At 44.2% G+C, this 13,482-nt stretch overlaps 2 pseudogenes; both read left to right on the forward strand.

Annotated features, from left to right (window-relative positions):
- Window positions 1-9,860: 9,860 nt before the first annotated feature.
- On the forward strand, window positions 9,861-10,877 carry LOC136466071 (glutathione S-transferase T2-like; annotated as a pseudogene).
- Window positions 10,878-11,548: 671 nt separating this feature from the next.
- Window positions 11,549-12,921, forward strand: LOC136466072 (uncharacterized; annotated as a pseudogene).
- The last annotated feature ends 561 nt before the right edge of the window (window positions 12,922-13,482 follow it).

Consider the following 13,482-nt stretch of genomic DNA (forward strand, 5'->3'; position numbering starts at 1 on the left):
CCGTCAAGATCTGACTGGGACTGGGAGACACATAGTCATAGACGATGGCGGTCATCGAGACCTGACATGGATGCGTCGGTGTGCGCTAGTGTTGACGCTGGGCGCCGGGTGCGTGGGCCGTGTGGGAGGCTTGCATCAGAGACCCTAGGTCACCGTCGGGGCGCAGGCATAGGCAACGCCACAGCGTCGGGACTCGGGCGGTTGCTGTCGGGTAGGTGCTACTCTCGGGCCTTGGCCTCGCTGCTCAGGCATCGGGCGAGGGTAGGGACTCGGCCGCGTTGGGCGGAGGCATGGGGTGGCGGGGATTTTTTTTATTTTAACATTTTTTAGAAATTAATTTTAAATCTAATACGGTTGGGTTTTTTAAAAAAACCCAACACTTTTGGCCCAGCCTATTACCCTGGCGTGGCCAAATGCCTGTGTTGCGCCATGCATGGTGGCGCGACAGAGGGCTGACGTGGCAGCGACCAGAATTGCTGAATGCTGACGGGGTAGGGCCTGCCGCGCCATCGATCTTGGCGCGGCACTGCCGCGCTCTGATCCGTGGCGTGGTAGAGCTGAATAAAACCCCCGCCGCAGCCCGCGTGCGCCAGTGGCCGAGCAGCCGTCGTTGCCCGAGCAATGCAGCAAGGCCGCCTAGCCGCCGCGCCCGCGTCCATCCGCGCCAGCCTGTCGCCGAGCACGTCGACCGCCGTGCCAACCAGCCCGCCACCAAGCACAGCACGGCCGCCAGCCGCCCGGTGCGGCCGCCGAGCCCGCACGTCGGCGCGCCACCCCCTCTGGCCACGCATGGCGGCTGCCCACCGAGGACTGCGCCCATGCCTCCTGGCTCGGTCTAGCGTGCTGCAGCGAGGTACTCCTCTAATAAAGTTAGTAAAATTATTAAAGTATAGTTAGTATAGTTAGTAAAGTTAGTTAGTTTAGTTAGTATAGATAATATAGTAAGTTAGTATATGTAGTAAAGTTAGGTAGTTTAGTTAGTACAATTATTGAGTCGAGTTATACATTGGATTTAGTCTAATTAGTTGTTGTAGTTAGCCTTATATAGATGTTAATATTAGATTAGTTAGTATAGTTATAGTTAGAATATGTATTAATATTACTATGGATATTACGTACGACGATTTCGATGATTTGATGAAGTTTCTTGAAATGCTTTTGCAGATGGATTGTTATGTTAGAGTTTTGTATGGAGGAAGTATTAAGAGAGAAGATGGTATGTTTGAGGATATGGAAGAAGAATTGGAATGGTTTGATGAACCTCCTAGCTTCAACGACCTTTGTGTTTGTTTGAATGTAAAGTTTGACGGTGATTTCACAATGAAGGGGAGGTTTGATACTGGAAAGACTAGGGCACACTATGTCCCCATGCCCTTGCACGCCCCTGCTCACTGGTTCCGCTACACTAGGGTTCTCCAAGGTTCCAATATGCCCATGGCTGAGGTGGTGGTGGAGAATTGGTACAGGATGCAGGGTGTTCAGGATGGTCCGTCCATTAACGGTGTTGGAGGCAATAAGCAAGAATTGGAGGTCGAAGGGGAAGCAACTCAGGGTAACATGGATTTGGATGATCAGTTGACGCAGGAGTAGTTTCATTCAACTGCAGTAGGTTGTATAAGCAATGACTTCGATGTGAATGATTTTGAATGGGAAGAGGAGGAGCAGGAGGAGGACAGGATCGGTGATGTAGTTAGCAGTGATTCAGACGATTTTGATGATGACCAAGGAGGTACAGATGCTATGCCAACACCGGCTGATGCCATACCAGTACCAGTTCATACTATGCCATTACCAGTACCAACTGAGGTTTTGCATGGTGTCCAGGCTCAGGGTAGACTAGTCACAGATTTGGCTACAGATGATACCCTATATGATTCATGGGCCAGAATTAGCAAAGCGCAGCAGTATGTTCCACCACCACCTTACACAGCGACTGAGCTTGAGCAACTAAGGTCCAAGAATGTACCTTTCATGGGCGTTCCGAACTATAGGGATGTTAGCATGACGGATATGGCAGTTTGTGACACCGGTCTCCAGATGTGTAGGAATTCATTGTATAACCATGAGAAAGAAACCCTTAGGAAGGGGATGATATTCAACACAATGTCAGAGATGAAACTCTTCCTTCAAGACTATGCTGTGTACCACCATAGGCCGTACACCGTCACTCATTCGAACCAGGAGTTGAGGTACCACGTGATATGCAAAAATGGTTGTATGTGGAGGTTAAATGCATGAAAGAGACAGAGTAATGGCAAGTGGAGGATAACTAAAGTTGTCAAACCCCACACTTGCCTAGATAATAGGGGGAAGGAAAATCATCAGCAGCTCACTGCGCGTTACCTTGCCCATCGTATATTGGGGCTCGTTGATGATAATAATGATATCTCGGTGTCTTCTTTACAATAGTCCATATCTAGATTCGTTTGGTACGATGTGACGTACGGAAAGGCTTGGCGTGCTAAGCAAATTGCTCTGGCGATTCGATGTGGTACTTGGGAGGAAGCGTACAACAGGATGCCCCGCATCTTATGTGCAATGCATTACTACAACCCTGGCTTCAAATGGTTTGTGGACACCGAAGGGATTTTTTTTCAGGACCCATTGAGGCATGTCCTCTATCATCTGTTCTAGTCGTTCGTGCAAATGGAACATGCATTCCAGTTTTGTCGGCCAGTCATACTTGTTGATGGCACTTTCCTGATAGGAAAGTATAGGGCCACCTTGATGATGCCTGTTGTTGTTGATCCTGAGGACCAGATAGTACACATGGCTTTTGCTTTGGTAGAGGGAGAGAACAATGAATCATGGTCATGGTTCATGCGGCTTCTACATGTGCAAGTGCTTGGCCTAACTCGCACTATATGTTTGATCTCAGACCATCACGCATGGGCTTCTTAATGCTACAGCTGAGCATATAGATGGGTTCCCGCCTCTAGTATATAGATGGTGCATGAGACACTTTGCCGCTAATTTCTAGCGGTGTCAGCGGAAGCAGAAGGTATGTGACAAGGTAAAGGCTCTATGTTGTGTACGTATAGAGCACCAGTTCAAGGAGACAAAGAGAGAACTAGACAAGATGGTAAATGCAGTGGAAAAGGCCTGGTTAGAGGCGTAGATGGAACAGAAGGCTCAGTGGGCGTTAGCATATGATGAGGGGGTTTCAGGTATGGCATCATGACCACTAACTCCTCGGAGTCCTTCAACTGTGTATTCACCGGAGTTTGATCGTTGCCTGTGTTTGGAAATGTTGAGTTCTCGTTTCATAAGTGCAACGAATATTTTGTGAAGAGGTGGGAACTTGCGTAGAGGAATATAGCTGAGCAGGGGCATTTTGGAAAGGCCAGAGCTGAACATTTGAAGGAGGTCGAGGAATTGGCCAAGCAGCACACCGACGAGCCGTATGGACTCCGCCACCATATCTTTAGTGTACAGGGCAAGGGTGGCACAAGCTTGGGCGGCGAACATTATGGTGGATGAAACTACCAAGTTGATCTTGAAAAGGTAGAGTGCAGTTACAACGTCCCTTAGATCATGCATGCCCCTTGCTCTCATATGATCACGGCCTATAGGGTTCGTGGGTACAACTATGAGGATCTAGCATATATGTCACCCTTGTATCTCTGTTCAAACACCGTTAGTATTTGGGAGATGAGCTTCGAGCCATACCTTGACCTGACACAGTGGCCACCTTATAATGGTTATGACTACGTGCCGTATCCGGATTTAATGAAGGTAGGGAATGGTAGGAGGAAGAAGAAGCGACTCAAGGGAGACATGGACGCTATGAGAGGGTATGGTGAAGACATGTATGGCGGGGGAGACTTCAATGAGACCCGTGGCAGAAATCTTTGCTCTATTTGCAAATAATCTGGTCACAAGGCTAGCCGGCATAGAAGACGAGGGCAGCATGTGATTTCATATTATGTTCGTACTGCATAACAAGTAGTTCAAATTTTTGCAATGCTACATAATGTTAATCTGAATATTGTTAATTTGAATACTCTAACCATTTTTATCAATTTGTAATAGGATGGCCCCTCCCACGCCGCACCAGCTGTACCTCCTTCTTGAGGTGGAGTACGACGACCCCCTTCTTCCACTAGACGACGAGGTTTCCAAGAGGCGTTCGAGGGATCCTTATATTCCTAGGACTTAGTTCATTACGTCGAACTTATGTCGAATGAATAGTGTCATAAAAAACTTGCAGACTCATAAACCAATGAAAATGTTATGTGGTAACTTGTCATCCATTTATTTGCTTCATGTTTGTTTCAACTTGCGCACGGTCGTGGCACCACTTATAGTTTTGTATAGCATCGACAACAACTTAATTGAAGCTGGATGTTGTCTGTCCGCGTCGCTGTCGCACCATCGTCTATGGTGTGGCACTAACGCGTCGTGTAGTATGGTGCGGCACTGACGCGCCGTGGGCTCTGGCGTGGTAGAATCTAGGCTATGGCACGGCCGAACCAGTGGGCTACAACGCTGTATTCGAGATAATTTCACCCGATTACGTTCATTTTAGAAATTTTGAACGCATGATACAAACAGATGTGATCACTTAAGATCGACCATGGGTAATCCGAGTACATGACACGTGGGTATAATACATCAGTAGTTCAAATGGAATATAAGACAACATAATGTAATTTCTACTAAATAGCTACATTGATCATTAATAAAGCATGAAACTAACAGTCGACGCAATTAAAAACCCTCTGTCAGAAACATACTGAGTAAGCAACTCGTCATCCGAGTACCAATCCTCAACAATAACCCAGTTGCAGTGGCTAGGCTCACCTACATTGTCCTGATCTACCTTTCGCCTATAGTAAGCGACCTTCGCTTCATCTGTGGCCTCTATGGCCTGAGTGAAGAACGTGTCGTCATCCTCCTTCACCTACAAGCCCGCCTCTACTAGAGCGATGAGCTTGCTCAGTCTATCAGTGTCGTCCTCAGCCTCCTCCGCCTGCAATCCCACCTCTGCTAGAGCAATGAGCTCACTTAGTCTACCAGTGTCGTCTTTAGCCTCATCCGCCTGTAAGCACGCCTCTGCTAGAACAATGAGCTCGCTCAGTCTGTCAGTGTCGTCCTCATCCTCATCCCCCTCATCAGACAACACAATCGGTGATTCAACGGTGCGACCAGCTCACTTTCTGTGCTCATCTAACTTCTTTTCCTTGTACCTTGCATGAGCCACCTCTACAACATGGTCCTCGCTGCATCCAATCCCTTCATGTATAAAATGCAATCAGTTAGCAACGTGACTATATTACATTTAAAATCAGGCAACGAAAAAAGGCTTCGAAGTACTCACTGGCACATAATGAAACAATATGCTCGTTCAAGACCTACATCTGTACTCTTGTCTCCTCCCTTGCATCCTTCCTTGCCCTCTCCTCCTCTAATGTCATCTGTCTCTTCAATTCCTATTTGACAAGCCCAACGTCGATCGGGTTACAAATACCGCACTGTCTAGCAAACTCACGCATCTTGTTTTTGTGATGTTTAACGAAAAGGTTGATGCAGTTAGGTCCATATCCCCTCTTTTGTGCAATTACTTGCTTCCCCTTCAGTTCATCCAAGAACTTAGCTTGACCATTATAACATTCCCACTTGGATTTCCTAGTGCTCTGTTCAAACGATAAATTATATCATATATGTCTTAGCAAAAGAAACAAAATATAATTTTATGGTTACCACAAAAATGACCAACCTCATCATAGTCAATCATATGGCCGCAATAATGGCCTATTCCAAGCTCCAAAGAGACTAGACCGTAGTTGGATTTAACACCACATTCGCATTTGACTGGCGGTGCTTTGTAAATTAATCTTTCTTTCTTCTTTTGCTTTGCTTTTGGAGGTTCTTTGGACCATTTGTTCTTAGGACCATACAACCACTCCTTGAAACAACACTTCGTCATTGAATACACCTAAATAACGTGACATTGGTGCATGACACATATAGCTCAACATTTCAACACATACACTTTGCACTTACTTCATGCTTGTTTGGACACACAAACTCCAACATATTATCAGGGTTTATCATGGCTCGGTCTCCGCAATGGCACAGAGAAGGTTCCTCGAGTCATCTAACTGTGGCTAAGTGCTTCTCCTTAGCCGTCATTGGAGGGGGGTTAGGGGGAGGTGGAACCCACCGCTCGAAGTGATCTCGTGGATGTCGCCCTCTCCACCAATCATCGAAAAGAAGGTACCTAGGGTCAAACTTGTCTGCACCGTCGATCCACTGAAAGAAAAAGCACCTCTCATGGTCCTACACAACAAAAATTCAATAAAATATTAGTAACCTAGTAATACAAATGAAGAAGAAAAATATACGAAAACAATTACTTACATTAAAACGACTGCACGTGTAGAAGCAACGAGTCGCTGTATCCGGATGTCTCGATTGAAACACGTCGGTCAGACGACCACAGTCACGGTTAGGGACAGGGAGTTCAGGAGGGACGGGGGTATCTTTGCTAGACTCATCGGGGTACAATTCGGATGACCCCGTTTTCGACATAACTGCTCCCGAAATATGTCTTCCATCTAATAAAACAGTTCAAATTAAACATCAATCAAAACAACGCAAATTAATATAAAATATAATCACCATTCATAATTTTCCTCCTAAACTTAGCTTCCATTCATAATAAACTATCCACCATTCAAACAAAAATAAAATGTGTGTCATTACCTTGCACGAGGACAAGGAGGGAGGGAGGCGGCCGGGGAATGGAAGGGAAGGGAGGGAGGGAGGCGGCAATGGAGGGCAGGGCGGGGGCCAGGCTGCCAGCGTTCGTGGCGTGGCGGCCGGCGTGCTCGGCGGCGGGCTGGCGCGGGCGAACGTGGACGCGGTGGCCAGGCGACCTTGCTGCTCGGGTAGTGGGACTGGCGGGGGGGGGGGGGTTTATTTGGTTCTGCCGCGCCATAGATCAGGGCATGGTAGTGTCGTGCCAAGATCGGTGGCACAGCAGGCCCTGCCCCATCAGCGGTCAGCAATTTCGGTCGCTGTCACGTCAGCCCTCTGTCGCACCACCATGCATGGCGCGGCATAGGCATTTTGCTGCGCTAGGGCAATAGGCGCGGCCAAAAGTGTTAGTTTAAAAAAACCCGACCGTGTTAGATTTAAAATTAGTTTAAAAAAGTGTTAAAATTAAAAAAAACAGCGGGGTGATGAAGCGGCTTTGGTTTTCAAGCACCACCGAAGGAGCGGAGGGGTTTGGGAAAACAGGATTCAGGATTTGGGGGCTTGGCTCGGGGGTGTGGTCGTTGGAAGTAGAAACTGGTGCTGAGCCGCTGGGGTATAGACTGGTGAATGCACTAGGCTTCATGACTTGGCAGGCTCTACATTATGATATCGGGTAATATGGGTAATTCGGGTCCCACGAGTTGTTACTCGAATTTCTTGAATTAATTTCGGGTATCTCAAGTCACTATCTGAAATTATGATCGGGTAGATCGGGTGCGTGTAGTTCGGGTATGGGTTCGGATATTGGGTAGCGGGTAATTTGCCCGGTCCTATTTATCGCTGCCAAACTCTCCATAGAGCACGTTTCGTAGGATCCAGATTCTTTCAAAAACGTTTTAGATTTAATCTTTCTCAAATCGTCTTGCTAGCAGGCAGGATTTAGTTTCTCAAAATGGATGCGAAAGTCTACATGGAAAAAATCATAATAATTGATAGTGTGTTTTAAATGATCTTCTTGGGTGAAGGATGATTCAATGGCAACCCATTTTACTAGAAGATCAGTAGAAAAGAACTCTAGATTAGAAGGGAAGTAGGAAGGTAAGAATTAGAATAGGGAGAAACTACATAGAAAGTAATTCTAATCTCTTTTTTTATAAGAAGTCATTCTAATCTCTTGTACCAAATAGTAGAAGCACAAGAAAATGTTTCTAGCTAGAGCCAGTTGTCCTGCCATTGACCAATTGCTAGGTCCATAGTCATTCTATGTCTTTTCCAAGGAGTGCCGCATCTTGGCCTACAACCAACGCCATGACCCGATAAAAGCAAGCTAGCCCACTGAGACAGTCTCCAACAAGGAACTCATATGAGCACCTAAACCCAAAATAGATAGCAAGAGATCTAAAATCAGTCTTCAATAGAGTACCTATACGGAAGACCTATTTTGGGTTGCCTGAGAGGCACAACCCAAATATGGATATCCTCTCTTCTAAAAACCCATTTGCAGAAAGGATTCTCTTTTAGGTCTTATTGTTGGAGAAGATGCTGAATAGGTATTGAACCTTTTACCTGTAGCGCTACCTAAAGGATGAATTGGTCTTGTATTTTGGGTGTTGTTGTTGTTGGAGATAGCCTAAGGACAGCCGCAATGGTGAGTCATTCATCCGACGAACGGACAACCACCTAAGGGCACGTACAACGGACATGTTGGCCGTCATCTCTAGATGGTCATTTTGTAAAATCCACCCCGTCCACTATAGTAATTGAGGAGAGAGAGCGAAGCCATTGCGTTGTGAGATGACGGTGAGTGCTCGTGCTCCTAGGCGAACTCGATCGCTGAATTCGTGTTGTACGGAGTCGTCGTCTTGAGCCGACGTCGCGCGGATCCAGCTGCACGCTCGTGAAGTGAAATATTTGTGCCAAAAATCCACACATATATGCCTCAACCACGCCATTTTTCATAGCCATTCTCGCCCAAAATAGTCTCAGATGCCCTTGCGCCTTCGCTAGATTTCGTCTCGCGATGTCTAGCTAGGATTTGAAGAGAAAGGCGATGTCAGTTTCGAAGAACAAGGCGAAGGCAGCGCCACCAGCGGTAGTGGCGGCAGGGGCGAGCAGACTTCCTCATGGAAGCGGCTCATCCCCAGCACCCAACCTCGCCGGTTTCAATGGCGTGGTAGTGCCCATCCTCGGTCATGAAAGATGCTCATCCCCAACACCCAACTCCTCTGCTGGTATGATTCATCCTCAATCCCTGGCAGATGCCTTGGATTCTTCACCAATCCATGGCAGACGAGGCTACCCAGTTGGATTTAGCGTAGTTGCCTCTTCACATGGCAGATGTGCCTCCACCAGTCCAAGTTCTCCTCCGCATCAATCAAATTGGGATCCAGCATGGTAATCCTTTTGCTTCAATTCTTGTGTTTAGCTATAGGCTATAGCCTTGATTTGATTGAATTCGTATTCTGCATTTCTGCTCATCTAGGGAAATCTATCCTGCTACGTTCTGCGATTCTATTTTAGTTACATGTATGCTATGTTGCCTTGGTGATTTTCTAGATAGCAGAGAAATAGTGGTAGTTCAGTTAGTTCTTTTTCAGTTAAACATGTCAATACATGGAACCTGTAATTCTAACTATTGAATGCTTTCAGTTACTGATAACTGAACAATTATCTAATCATTGAATTTTTTTTCTAGCTACTGGATGTTATTAGTTCAATAGAATTGATCACTGATTTTTTTCTATCTACTGAATGTTTTGTAGCTACTAATTTTTTTCTAGCTATTGAATGTTGTTAGTTCACTAGAATTGATCATTGTTTTCTTTTTTGTAGCTATTGAATGTGGTCAGTTCACTAGAATTGATCATTGGTTTTTTTCTAGCTACTGAATATTGTCAGTTCACTAGAATTGATAACTGAATGTTTTCTAGCTACTGATTTTTTTCTAGTTATTGAATTTTTTTACTTGTTTTACTTGTCTGTTAGTTTGATAAATACATATCCAGCAGAAATTTGATAAGAAATATATACTTGCAGGGACAACAACACACATCCCCCTAGTGGATTTATGGGTTTATTCAACAGCCAACCCCATTTATCACAGAATTCACATTTTGTTGGTGTTCCATCTCATTATGTACCTTTCAAGGCACCAAGGCATGTCGATGTTGGCATCAGTTTTGCCTCAATGGGTGCACCACAACCTAACAACTGCGAAAGTTTGTCTCAAGAAGTGGAAGTTTTATCTGACCAGCAGACTATTGATGTTGATAGCAATACAGAGAATGTCAGGACTGCGGATCATGTGGACACCAGAAGAAGACAAGAAATTGATGAGTGCTTGGTTGAAAAATTCAACAAATTCATCCATCGGAGCTGATAGGAATAACGAGCACTATTAGAGTGATGTTGTTAAGTCATACAACATGACTATCCAGTCACATAGGAAAAGAAATTCAAAGCAAGGCAAGGATCGATGGCACAAGATTAATCGGTGGACTAATCTGTATGAATGTGCATATCTGAAGGCTCGCAGACTATTCACAAGTGGGTATTCTGATCAGATGTGGATTGATGCAGCAGACAAGTTCTATTTGGTAGACAACAAAAAGGCAAAGCTAGGTCCCTTTGTGCTAAAGAATGTTTGGAAAATATGCCAAGAGGTGCCAAAGTGGAAAACATACAATGAAGACCTAAGGAATGCGCGTAAATGGAAGTCATATCACATTAAAGGAGAAGTGGAGGAAGATGATGATACTAAAGAAATGAATGAGCGACCTATTGGACAGAAGGCAGCCAAAAAGGCCGCTCATGCTGCAAAAGGGAAGTCCAAAGGATCAAACTTGGATGATGATGGAAAATCTAAGGAATCGACGATTGATGTGGAGAAGCTTGACAAATTTAGCAAAATCTAGGAAGATTTAAATACAAACCGCATGAAGGTATTGGAACTACAATAGAAGTTATCAACCGAGAAGCTTGAAACCACAAGACTGGCACATCTTACAGCTAAGGAGACCACCGAGGCAAAAAGGCTTAAGAAGGAATCAAAGATGATGCATGCTTACAACACTCTCATCTCTCAAGATACAAGTTCAATGTCCGATGAAGAAAAAGCTAAGCGTGTTGCTGCTATGAAGTGTTTTAGGAAGACTTTATTTCCTGAAATGATTTAGTCAGGTATGCACACATGCTGTTTTAGTTACATGTATGTTACTTGTCAGTTGCCTGCACCCATCCTTGATATATCTGCTCATTTCTACTCCAGGGAAAAGGAGAAAGCCATAGTGAGATGTGCTGGAAATTCTACCGATGGCATGATAATTTTCAATCTTAGTGTTTCGGTCTTAGTTGTCCGATGGCATAATAATTTTCAGTCTTAGTTGTCTGATGGCATGATAATTTTTAGTCTTGTTTTAGTATTAGTGTTTCGGTCTTAGCTGTATGGAACATGTTGTATGGAACATGCTGTGTGAACCTGTCAAATGTTTGCATGTCTCCCTGTGTGAATGTGTCAAACGTCTGATTTTTCAGTTACTTGCATGTCATGTTTTTTAGTTTCCTGCATGTCACTTGAATTTTTCAGTTTCCTACATGTCACTTGAATTTTCAGTTTCCTGCATGTCACTTGAATTTTCAGTTACTTGCATGTCACTTGATTTTTCAGTTACCTATCTGCATGTATCCTATGTGAAACAGTCAACTGTCTGCATGTCTCCTTGTGAAACTGTCCACCGACTGCATATCTCCTGTATGAATCTCCATCTAGTCATAGGTTACGGACTATAAAAAGGTGGCTTGGCTCCATTCAGTCGGCATAGGATCTATAGTTGTTTTTACCAGTATTATGGAACCACATCCACCAAACGATGATGAAGATGATCTACCAAAAGCCGATGCCTTTGATCCTACAGAGGTGTTCACCATGGAAGGTTTCCTAGTAGAGGATGAAATTGTAGAAGAATTTGTGAGGAAGATTGGAGATGGATTGAAGACTGACATCGAAGGAGGAACATCATCTGTGATTCGCCGATGACGACAAAGTGGACCAAGGAGGTACATACCAAGGAATCGAGAAGCAGGTCATGATGATCTTGTCGCTAATTACTTTTTTCTACAAATCCTATCTACACCGATGAGATGTTCCGTAGAAAGTTTTGGATGAATAAACCATTATTCCTGCGCATCGTGCAAACTCTTAGCAATCGAGATCCTTATTTTACCCAAAGAGTTGATGCAATTGGTAGGGATGGACATTCACCCCTTCAGAAGTGTACCATGGCAATCCGGATGCTAGCATATGGCTCGTCGGCCGACCAACTTGATGAGGTACTAAAAATTACGGCAATCACTTGTTTTGAGATTCTAGGAAAATTTGCCATAGGGGTGATTGAATGTTTTGGTCAAGAGTACCTGCGCCCTCCTACAAGAGATGAACTAGAAAAAAATTTACAAGAAAATGAGGCTCGTGGTTTTTCAGGAATGTTGAGAAGCATCGATTGTATGCATTGGGCATGAAAGAATTGTCCGAAAGGTTGGGTAGGCATGTTCACACGTGGTGACAAAGGTATTCCTGCTATGATCCTTGAAGCAGTGGCATCTCATAATCTTCGTATATGACATGCTTTTTTTGGTACCGCCGGATCTTAGAACGACATCAATGTCCTAAACAAGTCACCACTATTCATCAATGTCCTAAAAGGGAAAGCTCTAAGGGTACAATACACCGTAAATGGAACATAGTATGATATGGGCTACTATCTCGCCAATAAAATATATCCAGAATGGACGGTCTTCATGAAGACAATATCAGCCCCTCAAACGGATGAAGACAAATTGTTTGCATTGATGCAAGAAGGAGCGAAGAAAGATGTCGAATGTGCATTTGGCGTATTGCAATCTCGCTTTTATATTGTTCGTCGACCATCAAGGTTATGGAAGCAGGGAGACATTACCAACATAATGCAAGCTTGTGTTATCTTTCACAATATGATAGTGGAGGATGAGAAGGAATTGGTTAGAGTTTCCTTGGATTTGAATGAGAATGCAAGTGCGACAATAGTGCTCCCGCCTGAAGCGCATACAAGTGATAATCCCAATCCATGCTTCGCGGAGGTGCTTAGAAGGAATTCCGCTATCCAAGCACGGCCAACACATAGACAACTTAGGGATGATCTTGTTGAGCATATATGGAAACGCTATGGAAACAAAGAAAATTAGACATAAATGTTTAAATCATATTTGATTTATGGGGAAGAAGATCGTATGTTATATTTGAGTTATGAAATACATTATATTACATTATATATATAATATATATGATTTACTTTGAATGATTTGTTTTGTATCAATTAACAATACAATGGTACACACAATGGTACATAGAAATGATATTTATGACTGATCACGGCTACATGCAAGTATTAAACGATTTGTAGATAGTCAAATAGACAACAACTATCTATGGATTATATGAGCTGTCTGTTTAGGCATCTATGTTATAAATCAAAAAAACTTACGATAGAGCCGACTGCCAAACCAAACTAGCGGGGGCCTAAATATAAAAAGTAAAATAATCACTTCCAGATTATTTCCCATCCTCCCGCACTTATTTTCCTGTACTCGGTTCAGCGGCCTGTCTGTCCGAGGGGTGGGCCTACTCTATTTTTTTATTAACGACGAGTCAACTCTCAAGTAGGGGTCGATTCTTCTCTCTTCGTCATGTATCGACTTCTGTAGACTTCCGCAACGGTGATGAGTCTCTTTTGCTAATCCACGTTG

This window comes from Miscanthus floridulus, chromosome 7 (genome assembly GCF_019320115.1).
Source record: "Miscanthus floridulus cultivar M001 chromosome 7, ASM1932011v1, whole genome shotgun sequence".
NCBI classification, from domain to species: Eukaryota; Viridiplantae; Streptophyta; class Magnoliopsida; order Poales; family Poaceae; genus Miscanthus; species Miscanthus floridulus.